We start from the raw sequence: 10,204 nt of genomic DNA, 5'->3' as shown, positions 1-10,204 counted from the left end.
GCGCCCTCTGGTGGACAAACTATGCAATGCAACGCTCATAACATGGTTGACAGTCCTTTATTTTTTATTTTTTAAATGTTCACTTATCAGAATAATTTATTTGTCATTATAAATGAGTCTGATTGAATATTTAAAAAAATATATACACTGTACATATATTTTTTATCGGCCATTATAAATGCCTATACCGTTAGCGAAATGCCTAATATCGGCCTGCCGATGTATCGGTTGGTATTTGATTACCCATAATTAAAATGTGTATTTATTACTGTTTACAGCAATTTTATTATTGTTCACAGCAATGTTGTTATACATCATTAACACTTCTCCTCCCATGTAGTGTTTCAGGACAAACACTATTTTGACATTTTGTGACCCGTGTGTCAAATCCTTCTCTTTCAAAAGCTTTGAGATTCGAATCCCTGCACGGGAACGTGGTGCATGTGCTGCTTCTCGTTACAGTATAAAGTAATAGGACAGCACGCTCAAGGCCAGGCGCTGGTCCGACCCCATACTTATGAATGCTGTCGCAATAGGAGAACTGATTTAGGATCAGCGGTCAGGTCACATTAACGTGATTTCTTTTTCCATTGAAAGAGCTGGGATTCTTCAACGCCACTATTTTATTTTCAAAGTATATACACTAGTTGTAGATAGATAGCAACTTTATTCATCCCAAAGGAAATTGTAGACATCCAGTAGCAAGACAATCATAACACAATAAACAATAACACACACATATGTCACACACACAGTTAATAAAAATAAAAATCAGTCACAGAAATGCAATGACCATGATAAGGTGAGGCAGGTGTACAAGGGTGATAGTGCATGATTCAACAGTGCAGTAGATCATAATTAAATATTACCTATGACTATTAAACATAAACATAATAACCTATCAACTGACTTTTGATTGATTAAGACTAAGAACAATATATAAAAGGGAATGTAAGATGTAGTTATTCTGTGTGTCATTCTTGCACAAAGGCTGCATTTTTTTAAAAAAATGAACCAAATTGGTTGGGAAACTTGGTTTCAAGTAATGCATGGTGTGTATTTTATTTCATTTTTTATGTGTGGCCTTGAGAGGGCTGTGTCGGCTTTTGTATTGCCAGTCAACTTTAGAGGCTCTTCTGCCAAAGGATTTTTACTCACAAAAGACATTTTGACTTTGTCACTATAGGACAAACACACGTGTAATAATAAAAAGACAGAGAGACAGAGAGGTAGATCTGTATTATTTCCCCCTGGATGTCTAGCATCTCTTTGCAATTCTACACACAGTGTGCGGATGACATTTCTTTTTTGTAATTAAGTCCTTAAAGTGGTAAAAAAAAAAACAGAGTAATTTCAGCCAACCAAGTATTTACTGAAGTCAAGTTTCATTGTTCTTAATTCTATTGCAGTAACATGAAATACTCTACTTTATCTGTTTCATTTAAAAAACCTTCTTCTGACAAGTGGATCTCTCTGAAAACTACTTTATTAGATAAGATTGTTTCACATGTAAGACAATATGATTTCAGGACTCACTTTAAAATTTTAGAAACGACTTGAGAGTAAAAGATATTATTCGTCATCTGCTGTTATTGTCTGTTCAGTGCTACATATTGGAGGATAGGGGGCAGTGGAAGCATAGCTGCTTAACCAGTGTCCCCAGCATGGTAATTGTGTTGAGCAATTGTACTGGGAGTTGCGATAGTGGAGTGCCCGCTGTTCCAGACTTTGATGTGGAAATGTGGGTAAAGCGGAGAAGAAAGAAAACATAGATTTGGGTCAGCTCTGGCCTGGAGAAGCGGAGCTGTCACACAGGAACAACGCTGTTCGTTGGCTGCATCCATCTAGGAGGCAGTATGCATGCCGGGATCAGGCGTGCACAATACTGGGGAGATATACTGTGTGCATGGCCTCCAGCCCGTCTCCCATACTTTTCACATTTTATTTGCAGCACATGGATGCATTTCAAGCCATGTTGCTATCTGGAATGCTGTGTCTGATGCATACATTTCTGTCTTTGCACGTTCTTCCATGACCTTAACATTTGTGGCAAATTAGCATCTTAGCATATTTTCTGCCTCTGTTTCTAATGCTTTGATAAAAAAATGTAACACTACAAATCCATATACTTTCAGCTTTGACTAATTATATCTCTGCTGTGTCACCATCACAATAAAAAGGGCTTATGCATTGAAGGGACAGAGACACACAAACACCACACACACACACACACACCACACACCACACACACACACACAACACACACACACACAACACACACACACACACACACCTAATGTCAGAGCAAACAAGAGTAGAGACAGAGTGACTCATCAGCAGATGGCTGAGTGTGTCACATCTCCGCCACCAGGAACTCTTATGCTTTTACCACCTGGAACAGACCCAAGAGACTCGGCCTTGGAGCCCTACACTGCAAGGACCAGGCAAAACACGGCACACAACACAACCCCCATCCCATCCCCACCAAGCCCGGATCTTTTCCCTCTTCTTTTCTTTGCTACTTCTGCATCACCACCCTGCTGTCTCTGTCTTGCTGACAGCTTCCCCCACCTTTTCTCTCTGCCCTGCCATCTCAATCTTGTCTTTGTTATCAATCTACTGTACCTACCCACACACACACACACACACCACACCACACACACACACACACACACACACACACACACACACTTTCTCGTCTTCCTACCAGCCCCCAGGTCTTGGCTCAGGCATCAATAGCAGGCCCAAATCGGCTCGGCCAACTCACACTTCCCTCTCCACGTCCTGCCCCTGCATCCATGCTTGTCAGGGTTATATTGGGTAAATAAATTAGCACAGTGCCCCACTCTGCTAATGAGGACACGGTCACATGACAGGCCTTTTCCTACGCTTAAGTTAAGCAGTTTTAGGGATCGATACCATTATCTCCTCAGCACAAGAGTCAATGGAACCTGTTGTGAGACCTGCTGGTTACGTACTTTTCACTGGATTCTCCTTTTCCCCCGGAAGCAATTTCTTTCCCAAATGGTGTTTAATATTTAGCCTAATTCTAAATTGAGGTTTGTTTTGAAGGACGAGAATCATCATAATGAAACATTGTCTGAGCAAATGGAGACTACTGTTGTAGGGAAATAGTAGTGTGAGCTATTTGTTGTATTGGGGCTCTTTAACAAGTAAATCAAAGGAGAAGTAATGGATAGGCCTTTTTCTGCTTAGAGATTCTCCCAGAGCTTAAGCTAACTATGGTGAATTCTTGATTTTTCAATAATATTCTGTCTAGTAACTATCTTCAAACAAGGCTAAAACCCTTTCTGATAGTGGTTTAGGAACAAGTTCCAATCAATCCTGTTTATGGATTGGGGAGAAAAGGGTTTTGTTTCCAAATGAAAATGCATAGTCAACAACACTGGTGTTTCCTCCTAGGAAAGCAGGAGAGACTTGAAAGGCTTAGTGGGAGCGTGGAGAAAACAATTAGTTTGTCAGAGATGGGTTGGAATGCATTCATGAAACGGGACTTTTTCAAATGTGGCTATAGCATCATAATAGGCCGCTTGAAAATCCCCTTTTGACACCAGATGACATTGTCGTCTTTCTTTTCCCTAGCAAATTCGGAAGTGGAGCGACTTTACACACCAGCTTTTCCCAGACACGTCACCCATTTGCAAGACCTTCTCTCACCTATTGTATGATCACACAAAATCAGGACTGTGTGGCTGAATCATCATAAAGCTTCAGCCACAGAGTGCAGTAATGGACATATAGACATAAAAGACCTTTTCAAGACCCGGTTGTAAAATTAAGAAATGGATGATTGCTGCCAACTGGGACGCTTATATGTAGCTAAGTGTACATGGAGGTAGCTTAAGGCTATGTTTAGAGAAAACGCAAACATGGCGTTGCATTCTCACTTTATATTCTGCGTTTAAACAAGCCTTTTGGGGGGGGAAATCTGCGTGCATTTGGCGACGTAAGTGTGTGAAATCTGATGTAGTATGCACACCAGGCGTAGTCTGGTTGACACCAGACCCTTCTCAGTAACTGAGAGTGGGTCTGAGGAAGGTTCGTTCATGGCTCATCCAAAGGGGTGTCACCAACGCCTCTGGGTGCAATTGGATAGTCCTTTAACCAATCAGACCAACGATCCAGGTGACGTAGTAGCCACAGCTGCATCGAGTTGCTGCACTCTGGGGGCCGACATGTTGAATGTAAACAAAAAGCAGATTGTTGTGGCTGCGCTATTGTCATGGTGGAAAGCAGTTGTGATTGGTGCCTCGATTTGGAAAAATTGGAAATGGAATTGAATGGGCTCTCGACCAGACCGACTTGCAGAGTAATCTCAACTTTGCCGGAAGTTTTTCAGGGTTTTCCCGTGCTACACCAGGCGGCAAGTTGGTAGTGTGAAGCACTGCCACACAACACCTTCCTTCTTCTTCTCTCCCTAGTGAAACCAAGACAAGGTGAAGCAAACAACAAAAGCTGACCGTTTTGTCTGGAAAGACGAGGAGGACTGGGAGTCCTGCCAGTCAAAAAATATAGACTTATGGACTGAATTTCTTCAGCAGTATCCTGTACCTGGAGGGGTGTCAGAGAGAGACACCGCAAGCAGACCAGCGCAGACTTGAGTGGAGTGTTTTTAAGATTTCCACTCCAGAGGGTGGTTTGCATTGTTAAGCCCCAAAAACGCGGTCGCATTCTAAACGAAAAGCATATCTGATAAAATATTGTTCCACAAGCGTTGTAAACAGGGCCTAAATCTCAAATGGGTTCTATCCTGATTCAAAACGCTTGAAATGAATTTGAGTGGGGCCTTAGTGAGTGATTTTATGCTACAAAAGTAGTGACTGGATTATTTGTATTTGCTGCCTTTTCACATTAGGAATGCAGCAATACTTAAGATGTCAGTATGATTTATACAGGGCAGGTTTTGACTGTCAAATTTGAAAGGCAATACAATTGTAAACCAAGCCAGACTGGTGCAAAGTGACACAAAGACGATCCCCACCACCTAAAAGTGGTTCAGCTGGAGTGAATCTGCCTTTTATGAATGTACTCAGAGACAAAATGAAAACCCACTTTAAGCAGCCATGGACCAGGTGTGCAGAGGTGCGACAGGGATGGAACTTCCATCTCCACAACTACTTCAGTCATTCTCCATGTGTACAACTAAGTGCAACACCATGTATGCTTTTTAGAAGAGACTATCTGAAAAGTAGGTGCCTTTACACACGTTTGTGACGTACAGCTCATTGTGTTTAGACTACAAAACATGCAAAAAAATAATAATTCTTGATTGGAGAAGCAGTGGAATACAGCCAGGTAGAGTCTTTGAACCGCTTTTTGCCACGCCTTCTAGTGTGGCCTTTTGGAACAGGTATAAAAACTCATATTTCATCACACATGTTGTGCGACCTATTCATTTAAAGCATATTAAACCCTTTAACACCACTTCAAATAAACCTGCAAGGAAGCCACAAATTAAATTAAGTAAATCCTTATTATTGAAACTGCCGTGACCCAATGCAACACACACACACACAGAACGCCGAAGGTGTGTTGCTTTTGATTCTCAGCATGTGGCTGTTGCCTCACCCGGAAGACCAATCTTGTATCAAAAAAGCTGCAGACAGCAAAATAAATAAATGGCTAAACTATTTAAAAAAGGCGGGTTTGTTCAGGACACAGCAGGATGAAGCAGGGATGAGTGACCATTCTCCCCGACCAATCAGTACTCTGCAGGTTTTCACATCACTTTTTGGTATCACCTCAGCTCGATTGGAACCTCGACCTAGGTGATAATAAAACCCAAAAAGGTGAGTAGAGTCGAGTTGAGCAGATACCATGTAATGGAAAAACACCATTAATGTTTTGGTCAGGACCTGGCCCCCTGGTGGTGCGTTAAGTAGGTCCATGGCCACACACTTACACAGATCCCTTAATTTACAGAGGCCTTGGCAGAGCGAGTGAAATGAGCACTCTAGGACATGTTTCTAATCTTCGCCACTGTACCTTTATTCTACTTTGATCAAAAAAAGTACATTTGTTCTTACAGTGTAAGCAGGAGCCTGGTGGCCCAGTTTTGGGGGAAAGTTTTGCAGAGGAGAGGAAGAAGAAAATGCATATGGACACATGTCTTATAAAAGTGATGTGCTAATGCTAATTAGGATTGCACTCCTTGCTGTCTCTGCACTTGCTGCCTGAGTAGTTCCACTCCTTATTTTCTAGTCCAATAGACCTAGACATGTGACGCCGTCTCGTGGAACGCCACATGAAAACCACATAATCTGACAGATTTAGAAGATTTAGCATTTACATGGTGTGCCCATGACTGTCAAATCAAATCTGTGTCACAAAGGACAAAAACATCAGAATTCAGGATGCTTTCCAACAGCAGGGTGAACATGAGATGCGAGAGGAACCTACAGCCGCTCAACTCAATAACAAGTAACACTCCCGTGGCTTAATAATATAATTAAAAACTGGATGACAGTCCCTTAGGCGTCTGTAATTCTATAAGTTATGTCAACGCCTGCATGTGTAAAGCTAACAGGGATCATAAACAGTCAACGATGCCTGGGACAACCACAGTAAATCTCTTCACATAAATGTGACCTTTAACATGACACATGCCTCTGTTTATTTGAACACACACACATACACACACACGCAGAGCCCCGCATTAGTTCTGGGCCACGTTCAGCCCCAACAAAAAGTAGCAAAACGGGTGTGCATATGTGCTATACAGCATGGTATTTTTTACAGAGATTTGTACGTAGTTGCCGGCTGGGTCTGTTGCATGTTTTATTTAACAGAGAGGTTGTTTAAAATGCTGAATTATGCAGGAACTGTTCTGTATGTTGATTATCTGACATTAATAAGGACTGAGTCACGTGTGTGTGTGTGTGTGCGCGTGCAAGGGGTCACACCTTGAAAGTCAGCCGCCTTGTTTCCTGTCGGTGGTGATTACCATTGAACCCTAGAGCAACAACAAGACGTCTCTGACAAATATCCAGCTGTTATGTAAGCTAAAAAATGTAATTTTAAGCATTAAATGTAAAGTAGTTCCTTATGTAAGGCCAGTGTTCCTTATGTAAGGCAGTGGTGACCTACAAGTTAAAGAAGCAAACTTGTGACCGACAGGATAACGTCGGGGGGGTTGTCCCGTCCTCATTACCACCAACCCCGACCGGGCCGGTGGAGCTGCTCCGGGGCCGGCAGATCACACTGCGGCTGGACTGGCAGCTTCCAGGTATGAATGTGGGACTGTGTGAATGTGACAGATCGTTGTTGCAAATGAGAATTTGTTCTCAGTTGACTTACTTTAATAAATAATGCTTAATAAAAAATCTAGTTGTAGTTCAATTAGCTTTTTTACAACATTTTTTTTTAAGTATAAACATAAATTGCATGTGTATTTTATGTTTGTTTTTCAGATCTTTTAGTAGTTTTTATGTTATGACAGCACCAGTTCGTTCTCTACACATACAGTAAACTAGAGAGATATTAGGCATTTCCCGATCTGTCGGTATCGGCATTTATAATGGCCGATTTAAAAAATAAACAGTATATATGTGTGTGTGTGTTGTCTAAATATTCATTCATCAGAATCCTTTATAATGACAAATAAATGATTCTGATGAATGAATATTTAAAAATAAAAACGGGCTGTCGACCATGTTATGAGCGTTATGTTATGAGTCCCAGTTTGGCAACTGTTTTTTTTTTTTTCATGTGTTTTTGTTCAAAGGACTTTAAGATTTTTATATCTTAAATTTGTATTTTTATACATTTTATTTATCAGAATTTTAATATATTTTGATGTTCCTCTGTTCTTGTTGGGACAATAAAACAAATTGTTATCATATTATTTTAGTGAGAACTCATAAATAACTAAAAATAACTAATTTTGTTACGTTTTGTAACGTGTTTCTGGATAAAAAAATGTAAATATACTGTGTATTGGCCAATATATCGACATATCGGATTTTTAAATAACCAAATGTTCTTATCAGTATTGCCTTAAAAATCCTTTTGGTCGGGCTCTACAGTAAAGTAGTCATGTTAAATTGATAATTAATTTTGTTTTGTGTTTTTACAAGTATTTTTATTGTTTTAGAGAAGGTACAATATACAGTGCAACATTACAATGTCAGTTATAACAAGACATCTTTCTATTAACCCCATTTCCCCCATAACAAACAAGGAGGATGGATAAAGAGAAAAAAAAATGAAATAAAAACAAAAGAAGAAGGAAAAAACACCTTTCCTCTATTACTCATGATAGTAAATAGTGTTCTTGGCAGTTATTAAGAGGGAAGCGTAGTAAGTCTTTCAAAGTAAGCTAGTAAAGGGTACCAATTTTTTGTAAGATTTCCTGGTTGATCCTCTAAGAAATCTTGTGATTTTATTTCTATTTTTAGAAAAATCATAATATCAGAAAGGCACGTGGAGGCTTTGGTGGCGTAGAGGATTTCCATTCCATAGGTATTCTCCGTCGTGCTATTAAGGTTGCAAAAGCAACACCACTTTCCTTACTGTTGGGCTTTACTAAATCCCCCCTTGTACCCCAAACAGCCATTGTAGGGCCAGGTTGGAGAGCTAAATCAAAGGCTTCATTTAAGACCCTAAATATTGATGCCCAGAACTCTCTCAACCTGGAACACGACCAAAACATGTGAAGCAAATCTGCTCTGTCCATTCTACGTCTGTCCCAGATGTCATCTATGTCAGAGGATATCAGGGCCAGATTAACCCACATGTTAGGATTGGTTGTGACCAAAAGTAACTTCAAAACACATTGATTTGGAAATAATGCCTACAACTTCAAGGGAATATACATTGGTGAAAATGAGAAATGTTTGGGACTGTAAACTGTAGAACCACAAGGGGAATACAGCGTAAAATCCTGCTCTGTCATGTCGTTATTAAATCTTTTTGTTAATCGTCATTGGACAAAGTCTCTCCTTTCTCAAATTCAAGAAAACGCAACGATGGTCGGCATAAGTTGTCATTTGCTGTAGTCTTTATTTTCCTGCGTCCCTGCTGACAGAACGCTGTCTTCCGTCAGCTTGTAAGCTACAGTTACCAGCACAGGACGGTTTTCATTGTTGCTCTGTGCCCTGCCAGCCCAGCTGTCAATCAAACAGTTACACTGGCCCGCCCACTCAGTGGCTCGGAGGCTACAGAGCCCTTCTGCTATTTCCCAAATTAATTATAGTTTTTTTTTTCTTTCCGTAATAATAAATAAAAACAGTAATGTGAAAATGTCTTTGACCAAATATAAGGGATCCTTTCAAAAAAATTGTGTTTATGTTATGTGTTCGAGTGTAACATTAAATATGATTTGCTGTTATCGGAATTTTAAAACTTTGGTTCTGGATTCTTGATACAGATACCAAATACAATATTTCAGCTGGCCTCTAGAGATGAATAAGTAACTGTAGAAGTAGTAGTGGTAGTAGTAGTTTATAGTGATAGTCTTATTAAGTAGGAATGTTTCTCCCTCCAAATTGTCGCAAATTTCGCTTTTGTAGGAGTTGTTTTTTTGTTTTTTATGTGCAAAGCAAACCGCTCCCAGATGATCTACGACTGCAACACAGCACACAAGAGCATGAGATTTGTTTACCCTCTTCTTTGAAATGGAGCTGATAGCATTGGTGTTAGGACTCCCTGAGGTGCTTCAGCGTGGAGTGAGGTAAACATAACAGATGTGAACCACCGAGTGGATAAACTCATTAGCAACTTATCATTAAACGGGTTCACATCTGCACGTCCATTTTTGGACGGCACTGAATTAGAAAAGGTATTTATGTCAGCAGCTATTAGGTCAAGCACAAAAGAGTCTGTGTCGGTTCCCATCTAGGACACCACGCGGATATCAATACAGCATCGCTGTGTGTGTGTGTGTGTGTGTGTGTGTGTGTGTGTGTGTGTGTGTGTGTGTGTGTGTGTGTGTGTGTGTGTGTGTGTGTGTGTGTGTGTGTGTGTGTGTGTGTGTGTGTGTGCTGAAGAGCACAAGTCAGCACACTTGTTTGTTTAGGAAGTAAGTGGATCTGCACTGATGAATTAATGGTGGCAGAGCAGTGGTGCAGAAGTTGCTCTGGGGGGGGTAGAGAGAGAAACAGCGAGGGAGAGCGAGAAAGCGAGAGAACAGAGAGAAGTCGCTGCCTCCTTCCCGCCGTGCTCGACTCCCCGCAGCTACAAAACC

At 40.7% G+C, this 10,204-nt stretch overlaps 1 protein-coding gene and 1 long non-coding RNA gene across 4 annotated transcripts in view; both read left to right on the top strand.

The window, feature by feature from the left end:
• The window catches only part of oxr1a (oxidation resistance 1a), a 216,966-nt gene that overhangs the window by 57,473 nt on the left and 149,289 nt on the right, over positions 1-10,204 (top strand). The window lies entirely within an intron of this gene.
• LOC116690710 (uncharacterized) lies at positions 2,755-10,018 on the top strand. The gene is made up of 3 exons (XR_004332342.1): positions 2,755-2,969; positions 6,877-6,882; positions 10,008-10,018. It is a non-coding gene; the product is annotated as an uncharacterized LOC116690710 (long non-coding RNA).

Source organism: Etheostoma spectabile, chromosome 6 (assembly GCF_008692095.1).
Source record: "Etheostoma spectabile isolate EspeVRDwgs_2016 chromosome 6, UIUC_Espe_1.0, whole genome shotgun sequence".
In the NCBI taxonomy this organism is placed as follows: domain Eukaryota; kingdom Metazoa; phylum Chordata; class Actinopteri; order Perciformes; family Percidae; genus Etheostoma; species Etheostoma spectabile.
The sequence above is the reverse complement of the archived record's forward strand: the minus strand, read 5'-3'. Positions and strand labels throughout refer to the sequence as shown.